This window comes from Rhinolophus sinicus, chromosome 3, assembly GCF_057876585.1.
Source record: "Rhinolophus sinicus isolate RSI-liver-muscle chromosome 3, RSI-T2T, whole genome shotgun sequence".
Lineage (NCBI taxonomy): Eukaryota > Metazoa > Chordata > Mammalia > Chiroptera > Rhinolophidae > Rhinolophus > Rhinolophus sinicus.
In genome coordinates this window covers 156,018,957-156,033,135 of record NC_142503.1, presented here as the reverse complement: position 1 = coordinate 156,033,135, position 14,179 = coordinate 156,018,957, and the positions used below count along the sequence as shown (strand labels likewise).

General features: G+C 36.9%; 1 protein-coding gene and 1 pseudogene across 4 annotated transcripts in view; one reads left to right on the top strand and one right to left on the bottom strand.

Moving 5' to 3' along the window:
• ZNF609 (zinc finger protein 609) overlaps positions 1 to 14,179 on the bottom strand; it is a 184,609-nt gene that overhangs the window by 111,113 nt on the left and 59,317 nt on the right. The window lies entirely within an intron of this gene.
• On the top strand, positions 1,943 to 2,976 carry LOC148758678 (large ribosomal subunit protein uL6 pseudogene; annotated as a pseudogene).

Sequence of the window (14,179 nt, the reverse complement as noted above, 5' to 3'; positions counted from 1 at the left end):
GTGCTAGACAACAAGTATTTACCTAGCAATTGCCATGTGTCAGTCAAGGAGGATATGGTGATGTGATGGTAACAGAAAAAGAACTTGGGGCAGTCAAACAGCTAGGCCATGATAATACCGCATGGCGAGGGAAGTGGAGGAATCTATGGAAACGTAAAGGAGTACCTAACCTAGCTTTGGGTCAGCAGACTTCCCAGAAGTAAAAATCTAAGCTGAGATCAGAAAAATGAACATGAACCAGACAACAATAACAATACTCTGCTTCCCTGAAAATAAGACCTAGCTGGACAATCGGCTCTAATGCGCCTTTTGGAGCAAAAATTAATATAAGACCTGGTCCTGTCTATATTATATTATATTAATATATTATTATTATGTTACACTATATTATATAAGACCGGGTGTTATATTAATTTTTGCTACACAAGACACGTTAGAGCTGATAGTCCGGCTAGGTCTTATTTTCGGGGAAACACGGTATTTATATGATGCATAAGTGCCATGTACTGTTTTAAGATTATTCCATCTATTTACCCATTAATTCTCCCAAGGACCTTATGAATTAGAAACTATTATTATCCATCTTGTAGAGGTGAAGAAATTGAGGCTCTGAGAGATTAACTGCCAAGGTCACATGGCTAAGAAGGGGACAGAACCAGGATTAGAACCCAGGCACTCTAGAGGCTCTATCTCTATATTAAGATAAAAGGGGAAGGGGAGAAGTGGAAAGAAATGGGAAGGGAAGGGAAAATGCAAATGTGACAGGCAGAGAAATGTATGCATTAAAGCTTAGAGAAAAGACACAGCAAGAATTGAAGGAAGTTCAGTGTGGTGGGCTCTCGGGCAAGGTTAGAATGGAATTTCAAGAGAAACCAGATTAAGCTGGGGGTCCGTACACCTTGGATTATGGCAGTCAATATCAAACTCAAGAATCATTAGTGTGTGTATTACAGCAGTAGGCTATTAAGTGATTTCCTGGTGTCTCTTCCTTTGAGACAATCTTTCTAGACACGACTAACAGAATTCAACTTCCTAAAACATTATTTTCAGGATATCACTACCCTGCTCAGGAGGTCTCTAGTAGCACTTCACCGACTACAGGACTCATTCCCAATTGTTGAGCCTCCATTTCTTCTCAAAACAGCCTCCATCTCTCTTCTCAACTTTTTTCTTGATTTCCAACAATCCCAACCACAAGTTTCGGCCCCAGATAAAATTATTTTTTGCCCTTGGAACAAATTTTTATTGCTGAATAAAAATTTGGAAGAAACGTTTCAATGTCACGCCTTGTATCATACTTCAACCTACAAACATATATTTATCACTCTTACACAGTTTCACAATTCTGAGTGGGTGCAGAGGGAGAAGAGTGATTTTGTGCAGATAGAACCAGTACCTTAATATTTCTCAATGCTCCTTAAAATCATTGCATATATAGACAAAATTTTGCCCACTGACTAGTGAAAAGTATGCACTACATTTCAGGTTTATTCAGTGGCAGATATTTTAGCATTCAGAATAATATATGACATACCAAATGCCGAAATTTCAAATGAATGAATCTGGGCTATCCCCAAGAGCTAGAATTTCATTCTTACCAAAACTGTCAGGAAAAAAGAACTAAATTTAATACTAAATTGTGGTTATTAAATGAGCCTAGATTTTCAGGTATAATTATCCTGTTTCCTCTTTAAGGCTTTTGATCTTCAATGTTTAAAAATCCCATTGCATGTCTCATTTATTGTACGTTGCATTAAATCCCTTTTCAAAGCAGATAGGATATAAATAATAATTTAAAAATTCTCTCACGTAGTGAATAACTTTAAATACATACTAAATCTACTCACTACAAAAAATCTCAATAAACCTAGGTAATGGTACAACTGTTAAACACACTGTGTGTAACAACTGAGTACTGGTCAACATGATGTCACTAAGTTATAAACAGATGAAATACACTGGTATTATGCCAGAGACTAGTAGTGTTAAGTGTTAGCGGTGAGGAGGGAAGGTCAAAGATTTCTATGCGAAATTTTTAGTTAGGGTTGAAAAACTGACCACTTATTTAACCTTTCTGCAAAAAACAATATCTGATTGTCATGAGGATTAAACAAGTTAATGTACATGAAGCATTTAGGGCAATACCTGGCATTTTAGTAAGTGCTGTTGCTATTATTGACAGCAGATTAGTAGCTGTAATAAAGGACTCATACAAATAATTAAAACAAAGATCTACAAAGTCCCAAAGATAAAATGAAAACAAAAACCAAAACAGAATTTACAAAAGAAAAAATATAAATAGGTAGAAAACATTTGAAAAAATTATTCAACTCTATTATTCTACTTCTAAGAATCTGCCCAAGAAAGAAAATAATGCAGCTCTTTCTGCTGCATCTGCTGTGAGGATGAAGACCATTCTCAGCAATCAGACTGGACATCCCAGAAAACGTGGATATCACTGTGAAGGGACCACAGTTACTGGGAAGCGCCCCATAGGCGCCCCGCGAAGGGATTTCAATCCCATCCATGTAGAGCTCAGTCTCCTTGGGAGGAAAAAGAAGTGGCTCCGGGTTGACAAACGGAGGGGACATGGAAAGGAGCTGGCTCCTGTTCACATTCTCCGTAGTCACGCATGGAACGTGATCAAGGGTGTTACACCGGGCGTCCGATACAAGCTGAGGTCTGTGCGTGCTCAATTCCCCATCAGCGTCTTTCTTCAGGAGAATGGTTGTTGAAATCCGAAATTTCTTGGGTGAAAAATACATCCACAGGGTTCTGATGAGGTCAGGTGTTGCTTGTTCAGTATCTCAAGCCCAAAAAGACGAGTTAGTTCTTGAAGGAAATGATATTGAACTTGTATCAAATTCATCTGCTTTGATTCAACAAGCCACCACAGTTAAAAACAAGGATATCAGAAAAATTTTGGATGGTATCTAAGTTTCTGAAAAAGGAACAGTGCAGCAGGCTGATGAATAAGACCTAAGTTGTCCAACTACAGAAACACCAAGATGTCGAGTGATTCCTCAGACTTATCTGTGGTATTTTAAAGATGCAATAAAAGTCATGTATTGATTTAAAAAAAACAATGCAAATGAAGATGTATACATCAAGACATCCACTGTAACATTATTTATATCCAAGAGTCTATCCACAAAAAAATAAATGTAGGTTAAACTGTCTGTTAAAAGAAATTGAGAAGGTTAATTTATAAATAAAAAGCTGAGAACAGCCCTAAAAGTTTCACGTTAGGAAATGGCTGGGTAATTTATGATACACCCTGACTCTGGAATATTTAGCAATAACTAAAAATGTTTACAAAGAATTTTAAATGAAATAAAGAAAAGGATAAGTTTTTAAAAAGCAGTAGGAGCTCAATGGTACAAAGCACAATGCAGATATTGAAGGTACCCAACGTTAAAGACAGTTATTGCTAACAGGTTGGAATATGGATGGTTTTGGTTCTCTACACTTTTCTTCATCTTGTAAGCTATTTACATAAACACAAGTCAGTTTAACACCAAAAAATTAAACATTTTTATGGGGAAAAACTGAATCTTAGGGTTCCATGAGGCAGAGAATTAGAGACATGATTAGAATTCCTACTTAATAATTCCTGTAATAATTCCAACTAAAGCAATTATTACAAAGTTGTGTGGCATCACATCTTTAAACTGAAGGAAAAAAAAGTTGTAACAAAGTCAGTTAGGACCTACAACGATATAGCTGAAAGTAAGCTAAAGTGACAATTTTTGCTTGTTTTCCAAAGCACATGCAGCCAATAAAAACATCTTTTAAGGAAGAACAAGCAGGTAGCAAGGATGACAGTGGAGAGAAAACAGATGCTTTATTCTGAGTTTAGATTTGCATTGCCAGTCAGTAGGAGGGAAAGAGATCTTTTTTTTGTTTTTGTTTTAGTTTTAGACATGTACTAAACATACTTGGTTTAGTCCTGACAGTCTGTAGCCCTCACTAAATAAAGAAAAAAATGACCAAGATATAAAATGAATTTTTCACAACGCCTTTTATTCCCATAAACACTGCTGCACTATGGATTTTGCCATCACTCTGACGGCCTCACCTCTAGGATATTAGCTGACATAATTCGCATCCCTTCCCACAGGTTCCTATAATACAATGACTTGCTTTGCCCCATCGGAGGGCTCTAGTACTTTGATGTCTGCGTCACATTCCAGATTCACCCTGATCCTGGCCAACACTTCCCTCACCACTCAGCCTGACTTTAAGACCATCCATTTAAATTAGGCGCTCACTGTGGTGGGTTATATAGACCACAACCAATTCTGGGGGAAAATAAATTAGAAGAGTAATATAGGGTCGACAACTTTCTATTTAGTCAAAAAAGGATAGTAAAAACAAAAATCAAACATTATCATCTATCATCATCATTTCATAAAAGGGCCTTTAAATACTCAAAGTAGGAAGGACACTCTCAAAATAAAAGACAGTGCCACTCTAGGAAGAAAGGAAAACAGAATTTAAACAGAAAAAATTTGTTTTTTAAATGTAAAATATCCCTGATTTTCAAATTTAAAGTTTCCTTTCTAATATATTTTTCTGTGTAATTATTTACATAAAGAAGTCAAATTGTGAAGCTGTATCTAGTAGTGCCACGAGAATTGAAGCTTGACTGTCAATTCACAATTTTCAGGGTGAACGGAAGGCAGTTAAGGGACATTAGTCTCCGCCCTCCGACAGTACTTGGACTTTTCCCCTGAAAGGCTGGGACAGCAGACCAGGTCTGGGCAAGGCTGCAGGGCCATCTCCCATCCATCCACATGAAGATGACAAAATATATCTGAAAGAGAATTTAAAAACCTCTAAAAAATAGATAGGGATACCTTGTTTCAGAATAAATCTTTTAGAACCTCTTCTTAGAAGATGTTTTTTTCCATTTTAGTGCTGGTTTTTCCTTTCCCCTCTCCTTTAAGAAATCTGCCCCTATTCGCAACTAACCTCCTCCAGAACCATCTACAATAACTGAATGGACTGTGGGAGTAGGAGGATGGGCGGTATTGAAGACCTAACCCTGAAGAGAACCACTAAATGGTTTGAATTAAACAAATTTTTGAAAATTTGAAATAAAAGATCAAGGGCTCTCAACTTTGATGGTAACATATAGTGAAAATTACCTTTTATTTCATCACCTCTGACTTGGATTATTGTATTTCTCTCCCAAATGGTCTCCTTGCTTCCACCCTTGACAACCATAAGTCTATTCTCAATACAGCAGCTAGAGCAAGCCTGTTAAAAACTAAATGGTAAGATTGTGTAATAGAGATCAGATTTACCTTCCTGCCTGAAACAAGGAAAAAAAACAATAAAAATATATGAAATGCTTATCAAAACACTGGACCCAAAAACAAAAATAGTGATCCCTGAGAGATGAGAATCAAATTAAGGTAAGCTCTACTACGACTGCCCCAGCTTACTGCCTGAGAGAATTTCTAAGCTGCTGGTGGGGAAGGAAAACACAAACAGAACCCAGCAGAAGACAGAGCTGGGAGTTTGGAAAGGTCAAAAACCAGAGTTTGCAGGGCACAGTACAACAAAGGAAAGTGCTGCACAAATTCTGGAGATCTGATAACTCCTTCACTTGATCAGCTGAGTTCTGGGTAGCACACGTATGTGAGAAACTGCCCGAGGCTGGAAGGAGAACCATCCAAAAGAATGGAGAGGGGGAAATACCTGTAGCTCATACAGGATAGGGCCTGTTCCCTCCACCAGAGAAGAAAACCTCACAATTCACAGAGTATCAGACAGAGTCCACATGAGGTATTGGCTTTAGTGTGGAGAAAATCAGCTCTACTTAATGCTTTGATTCTACCTGAAGAAGCTTAAAGGATAAACTATTTCTGAGAAATCTAATCACAACTCAGAACAAAGCTCAAGAATATTAAAAAACAAACAAAAAACCAAAAATCCAGCACAATGTCTGGCATCCAATAAAATATTTCCAGGCATGCAAAGAAGCAGAAAAATATGACCTATAATGAGAACAATTAATCTTTTGAAATCAACCCAGAAATGACACAGATGATAGAATAGACAAAACATTAGAATAATTGTTATAATATGAGTATTCCATATATTCAAGAAGCTCAAGGACAGATTAAACATGTTAAGTGGGGTTTTGTAAATACAAAAGATCTAAATAAAATTTCCAGAGATGAAAACTATAATGATTAAAATGAAACAGACACTGTTAGAGATTAATGGCAGATTAGACACTATAGAAGAAAGGATACTGAACTTGAAAACACAGAAACAAACTACTTGTATCTAAAATGAAACAGAGAGAGAAAAAAGGCTGGGAAAAAAAAGGCAACTTCAAGAGGAATAACGAGCATGTAATTCAGGTCTGCAAAAACAGGCAAGAAAAATACTTGATTAACAGCTGAAAATTTCCAAAGTTGGTGAAAACCACAAATTCACAGAAACAAGAACTGCAACAAACCCCAAGTACAAGAAGCATGAAGAAAACTGTCAAGGAGCATCAAAATCAACCTGATTAAAACAAGTGATAGAAAAAATTTAAAGCAACTAAGCTTAAAAAATTTTTAAACCACTAAATTTAAATTTAAATTCAAATTTAAAAGCAGATTCATATAGAGGGAAACAAATATAAGGGTGACTACAGATTTGTCAGAAACAGTGCAAATCTTGAAAGACTCAAACTACCAAAGCCCACTCAAGAAGAGATAATCTGAATAGTCCTTCACCTTTTAAAGAAATCACATTTTTAGTTAAAAGGATTCCCACTCCTATTTCCCTAATCCTCCCTGCCCCCCAAAAAATTCTAGACCCAGAAGGCTTCTCTGGTAAATTCTACTAAATATTAAAGGAAGAAATAATACCAATTCTATAAACTCTCCCACAAAACTGAGGAGGTGGAAATATTGCCTGACACATTCTGTGAGGCCGTTATTACTATAAAAACTTTAGCTCAATATCCTTTATGATTATAGGTGCAAAAACTTCTTTTAAAATTAACAAATCAAATCCAAGAATATATAAAAAGGTTACTTCGCAGTACCTTTATTTGCAGTATTAGTTACCCGCGGTCAGTTGAGGTCCAAAAACATTAAATGGAAAACTCCAGAAACAATTCATAAGTTTTAAATTGTGTGCCATTCTAAGTAGTATGATGAAATCTCGCATTGTCCTGCTCTGTCCCACCAGGGACGTGACTCATCCCTTTGTACAGTGTCTCTACACTGTATACTCCCGGCCTGTTAGTCTATTAGTAGCCCTTGGTTATTGGACTGACTATTGTAGTGCTTGTGTCCAAATAACCCTTATTTTTATTTGTGTATATTATTTGTGTCCAAATAAGCCTTATTAATAATGGCTCCAAAGCACAAGAGCAGTGAGGCTGGGATTTTGGATATGTCAAAGCGAAGCTGAAAGGTGCTTCCTTTAAGTGAAAAGGTACATGTGTCCGAGGGGGTGGGGGACATAATATATATAAGGTTTGATACTAAACATGACTTCAGGCATCCACTGGGGATCTTGGAACATATCCCGTGGCTAAGGGGGAACTACTGTACATTATGATTGAGTGAGTTTTATCCATTGAACAAGGTTGCTTGAACATCTAAAATCCAATCAGTTTGATTCACCACTAACAGAGTAAAATAGCACAGACTAAAAAAATTTTTAAATATATAATCATCTCAGTGAATACAGCAAAAACACTTGGCAAAATCGAACATTTATTTCTGATAAAACGCTCAGCAAAGCAGGCATTGAAGGGACGTTCTCGATCTGATAAAGGGCATCTGTGAAAACCCCCCAGATAAGGTCACTTGCCAGCTGGTCCTCGGTTCTTGCCCCTGAGCAGCGGTGGCTGCTGCTTGTTACTCAACGCCAGGCTGTGGCGGGAGAAAGACTCTCTGGCTCCAGCTTCGGTTTCAGGTGGACCCAGTGCACCCGAACACAAGGGGTGGAGTTTACCCCACAGGCAGACAACCTGCTTCCTACTCAGTGCAGGATCTGTTATATATAGCTCAGGCAGGTTTCCTGCACTCCTTCTATCCCTACCCTGGCACTGACCCTCTTTTGCTCCCCATGGAGCAAATGAACTCTGCCGTACATTCTAAGAGGTATTGGGCAGGAGGAAGCAAAGGGAAGGGACTTTGGTTTGTTTACTAACGCATCCCTGTGTGGCACATAGTAGGCACTCAATAAATGTGATGAGTTAATTTTATGTTGCAATAAGTATGTGTTTAAACACAACTTAAAATAATCTTACTAACTGTATTGAATTTCTTTTTTAAAAAATGCTGGCTGCAACCAAGTTAGTTGATCTGATAACCCACTAATGAGTCAAACCTCAATTCAAGAGGGAGGGGACTTATGCAGTTAAGTGCTGTGCCAGGCCTGTAGAGCCAAGTGCAAAGTAGGCTAGTCAAGAAAGGAGAGAAGAGATGCGGAGATGAACGGACTCAAGAGGTGTCTAGCTGTACTTCTGAGTTTGGGTGCCCTTATGATTGTCTCCTGAAGCCTTACAATAAATAACTCCCCCACTGATTTTTATTAGAGTGGATTTCTCTTCCTTGCAGCCCAATTATCCTAATACAACCTTTCAATTTTTCTGCTTTTGTTTTGTTTTCATTCTTTTATTTTTCTCCTGAGCTACAAACTGGTATTCTGCCCAACAACAAATTCCTCATAACCATCCTTTGGTAACCCTTTAATGCTACTCAGCAACTTATTTGTTTCTACATGACTCCCTATCCTGAATCTGTCAAACTTTTCAACCAACCATGATGGAACTCCCAAAACTATTACCCAGTATTCCCACCTTACGCTCTGCAAATACTTTGCCACTAAAATGAGACTAAGATTTATCTATCCTATCTATGCTCCCTTAAAGTTCTATTCTTTTCAATTCAAAATTCCTTTCTAAACGTTTTTTTTAAACTATTTTCTCTGCCCCCTCCTATCTTAGAGGAAGATCTAATCCTCTTTCTGATGTGGCTAACGTTGATACACTTTATTTTATGTTCTATTTGTTTTAAATTTTAAATTATTTTATTATAAAATATCTAACACAGATATGAATAAAGAATATAAATACCCCTGGTACCCATCAACCAGCTTTGTTGACTCTTAATATTGTTATATTATTTCAAACATCCCTTTTATAAAAAAAATTAAAACATTATATATTGAAGTCTCCTACGTACCCCTTTCCTCATCCTATTTTTCTCCTTCAGCCCCACCCCAAGGGAAACCACTATCATGAATTCATGGTTTATTGATGCCAAACATAGATATTAAGCATTTAATATATATATATATATATATATATATATATATATATATATCCATAAACACAGTATTTTATTGTTTTCCAAATTGTATACCTTTTTTCTTAATACTTTTTTGACCTCTCAGAAATTTAATGTATGAGCATGCTATTTTTAAAAATATTCCCTACTTAAATACAACAATCCCTTTCTTTTTCTCCCCCTCTATCTACTAAAATTTCTAAGTAAATAGTCTATACTTGCTACTGCCACTTCCTTACCACCCACTTTTCCTAAATCCTGTATGCCAACTCTTTAAAACTGAGGGTGAAAGTAATCTCGGAGGTAAAGACAACGGGCCAGAAATTAAGCCATTGGATAAAGGTTGGATCTTTACCTTACACCATATGTAATAAATAACTCAAAATGGATCAAAGACCTAAACATAAGAGCTAAAACTATAAAACTCTTTGAAGAAGACATAAAGGGCACTGAATTTGGCTATGACACCAAAAGCACAGGCAACAAAAGATAAGAAATAAATTGGATTTCATCAAAATTAAAACCTTTTACACATCAAGAGATGCAGGACAACCTACAGTATGGGAGAAAATATTTGCAGATCACAGATCTAATAAGGGACTAATAACTAGAATAGAAAGAACTCCAACAACTAACTCAGCAACAAAAAAAATCCAACACAATTCAAAAGAGGATAAAAGATTTAAATAGATATCTCTCCAAAGACATATAAATAGACAATAAGCACATGAAAAGAAAAATGGTGCAGCCACTACGGACAACAATATGACAATTCCTCAAAAAATTAAACACAGAATTACAGTATGAGTCAGTAATTTCACTTCTGGGTATATACGCAAAAATAATTTAAGCTGGGACTCAAGCAAGTATCTGCACGCCTATGTTCACAGTAGGACTATTCTCAGCCACCAAAATGTGGAAGCCACGCAGTGTCCATCGAAAGACGAATGGATAAACAAAATGTGCTATATAGACACACAATGAAATACTGAGAGAAAGAAATATTATTCATCCTTAAAAAGGAAGTAAATTCTGACCCATGTTCTAACATGAATGAACCTTAAGGACATTACGCTAAGTGTAATAAGCCAGTTACAAAAAGACAAATTTTATGATTCCACTTATATAAGGTACTTATATTAGATGCATAGAGACAGAAAGTAGAATCAGTTTCCAGAGGCAGAGGAAGAAGGGACTGCGGAATTGTTTAATGGGATATACGTGGAGTGGCAGTTTTGCACGATGCAGAGAGTTCTGGGATCGGCTGCACAACAATGTGAATGCACTTAACACATTCTGCTTATCAGCAGATCTGTACACTTAAAAATGGGTAGGATAATACATTTTGTTATGTATGTTTTAACACAATTTTTTAAAAGTTAAAAAAAAAGAGTATAGACTCTTGAACCAGATTACCGGGCTTTGAATCTTGGCTCTGCCACTTCCTAGCTATGTGACCCATGGCAAATTACCTAACTATTCTGTGCCTCACTTCCTCGGCTATAGCTGGGATGGCATTAATACCAAGCTTCCCCGAAAATAAGACCCGGTCTTATTTCACTATAAGACCGGGTCTATAATATAATGGTATGATATGATATGATATATGATATAATACCAGGTCTTATATTAATTTTTGCTCCAAAAAGATGCATTAGAGCTGATTGACCGGCGAGGTCTTATTTTCGGGGAAACACGGCAGTACCCACATCATTAACTTGTGGTGATTAAATTACCAAACATACGTAAACTTCTCACAACAGTCTTAGTGCAGGCAGTGAGCCCTATTTTAAGTGTTTGTTATTATTAGATTCACCATTTTGAAAACATAATTTAATGTGGAATTCAGGCCTGCAAGCAAAATTGAGTTTCTCCTATGCAAAATTGAATAAAACAATTCATGCGCTTGTATTCAGGGTTTTCAGGTGAACTCTTGATATAAAGCAGCACTACCACTTACTCAAACCGAGGAAAGACTTCCATAATATTTTTTCAAATATTTCATTTACTATTTTGAATGTTTCATCTCAAGTGGTTTGTTTTAGTAGATGTGCAGAACAAATAATGTTCTAAAAATTTATCTTCAGGGATTCTCACTAGTACTATTAACTGGGCATATTAACTAACATCTATTGATTCATCAGTCTGTAATGAAAAGGATCAGATTTAACAGCCATCTGATATAGTGTTTGTTTCTATCACAGCTAATGTTTTACAATTGTCCACAAGTACAATCACTCAAAACTGGCACCTTTTCTACTTCCTTTTTCACTGATCTTAAGAATAATATTGACCATTTCTAAGCAAGACGGTAAAATGGACAATTCTGCAATTGCTAAAAGGCTACGACCTTTGTTTCCTGTACTGTATTTGTAGATGCTGAAAAAAAAGCAAACCTTTTTCTATGAAAATGGGGTGCTTTGTGGTGAGGGATCAATGTAGTTTGCTTGGAACCATTTTTTCTGAAATCTTTCTTGCAAATAAGACGATTAGTTTGGGGAAGAAAATCAGTGGGGAATACACAGCTAAACTTTAGACCATCCTCATCAGATGATCATCACTGACTGAGTAATTAATTATGAATTAACTTTTCTTCCTGCTACTTGGTCTGTGAGGTGAATCTGATGACTTTGCAGCTTTAATTAAGTAGTCTGTAAGGGTCTTTAAACATATAAGGGTCTATACACCCTTATCCCCCCTTCTGTACCTCATCTTTCTTCAAAGCCCTCTTCACTAAAAAGAGAGATTTTCATGCTTAATATGTATTGTGTATTTCTCCCACTAGAATGTAATCAAAACAGGTTTTGTTTTGTTTTAGTTTTTTTTACTGTTTTGTTCACTGGTGTGTGCCAAGTACCAAAACAGTGCCTGGTACCTGGTGGGCACTCACTCACTAAATATTTGTACAATGAATGAATTGGTAAACCGTCTTCACAAATGGCCGGAGGTAATACCGTTATCAGCCAATGTAACCTGGTTTTCAGGAAGTGCTTCCTTTGGGCCAGAGCCAAATTTCATTGTTCTTTAGAGCACAGGACCTTCTTTCTAAAATTTCAAAAGCCCAGAGGGCAAAGCAGCCTCGTCTACCATCTGCCATGTCAATTCTACATATGATTATTACTGCAATTGTATTCATCCACTTCACATGCATGGTTCACACTTCGATTATGTCACCCTAACGTGCATGCGGAGGCCTATGAGGATAAGGTTTGCAAATATCCAGAAAACTGAACAAGCCAAAAATCCCGATTATGTGGATCCTAGCCTTACTGCCTCAAGTTGAATAAGTGCAATATCAACACCATGATTGTCTATGTAGAAAAACCTAGGAAATCTAAAACAAAACAAAACAAAACACAAAACCCTCCTAGAAATAAGAGCTAAATAACTGATACAAGGTCAATACAGAATTCAATTGTATTTCTAGGTCCTAGCAACAAATAAATAGAAAATGAAAATTTAAAAAATACTACTTGCAGCAGCATTAAGAAACATGAAAAATTAAGATCACAATACTACTTCAAACCCACGAGGATGTTATAATGAAAAAGATAGCCAATATCAAATTATGGTAAAGATTTGCAACAACTAAACTCTCATAAGTTGCTGGTGAGAGTGTAAAATGGCACAACCACTTAGGAAAATAGTTTGATGATTTCTTATAAAGTTAAATATGCATTTACCAAATGACCCAGTAATTCTACTTTTAGGTGTTTAATCAAGAAAAAATGAAACCCTATGCCCATAAAAAATAAATGTATAAATATTTATAGATTTATTTATAAAAGCTCAACACTAGAAATAACCCATCTCCTCAGTTAGTGAATAAACAAATTGTGGTATATCCATATAATGAACTTAAGTACCCAGCAACAAAAAGAAACTGCTAATACGTGCAACAACATGGACGATTTTCAAAGACATTATACTGAGAGAAGGAAGCTGGACATAAAAAAGTACATACTGTATGAATCCTTTTATACAAAATCCAGAACTGGGCACCACTACTAGAATAGTGCTAGAAATCAGATTAGTGATTCGTTGTAATGGGATAAGGGGAGAAAGTTGGTTGCAAAGAGACACAAAAGCACTTCCTATGGAAATTAAAATACTCTACATGTTGGGTGGGGCGGTGGTTAAACAGAGGCACTCATTTGTCAAAAACCATCAATCTGTACACTTAAAAGTAGCCTCCAGGAGAGACACAAGATTTCAAGAAAGTGGGTTATTAGTCTCAATTAATCCTGATAAGTAGCCAGTCTTAACCTCTTTTATCAGCTAATCAGAATGGCAGAAACCACAGGTACACAGTTCTTTCATTAGATGGAAATCACTGCTTTCTGCAATTGCTCAACATGTGAAGGCCACCTTGAGATACGCAGCACAACACCTACAACGTGACGGGCCAACAGCAGAGGAAAAGCACTGACTGGCAATCTGGAGACTGCAAACCAAATGCCTTCTAACAGCCAGTGTACCTGCCCTGCATTGCCAGCTCAGGGCTTTCATGCCAGACCGGTTAGAAGGGGTTTGTTTGCGGACAGCTTAGAGGATTTACCAGACAAGATTAGTCCTGGCACTGCAGTTGAGAACACTCTGGGCTAAGTCGGACAGGGGCCCATGGCCTCGGAAAGGGGTTTCAGATGAGGATATAAAAGAAACCAAGTCTGTATCATAAGCAAAAAAGAATGCTGGCTGCTGTTTTCAACATGAAGGAAAACCGGCCTGAAAAGAGAACCTCCAACCTCAGCATCATTTGTCTGGGTGACAAAAATTACCTTAATTACATTTTGCATGAATCTGGATACCAAAAGCTAGTGAACGGTAAAGCACATCAAATTATATTCCAATAGGCCCCAAAGGCC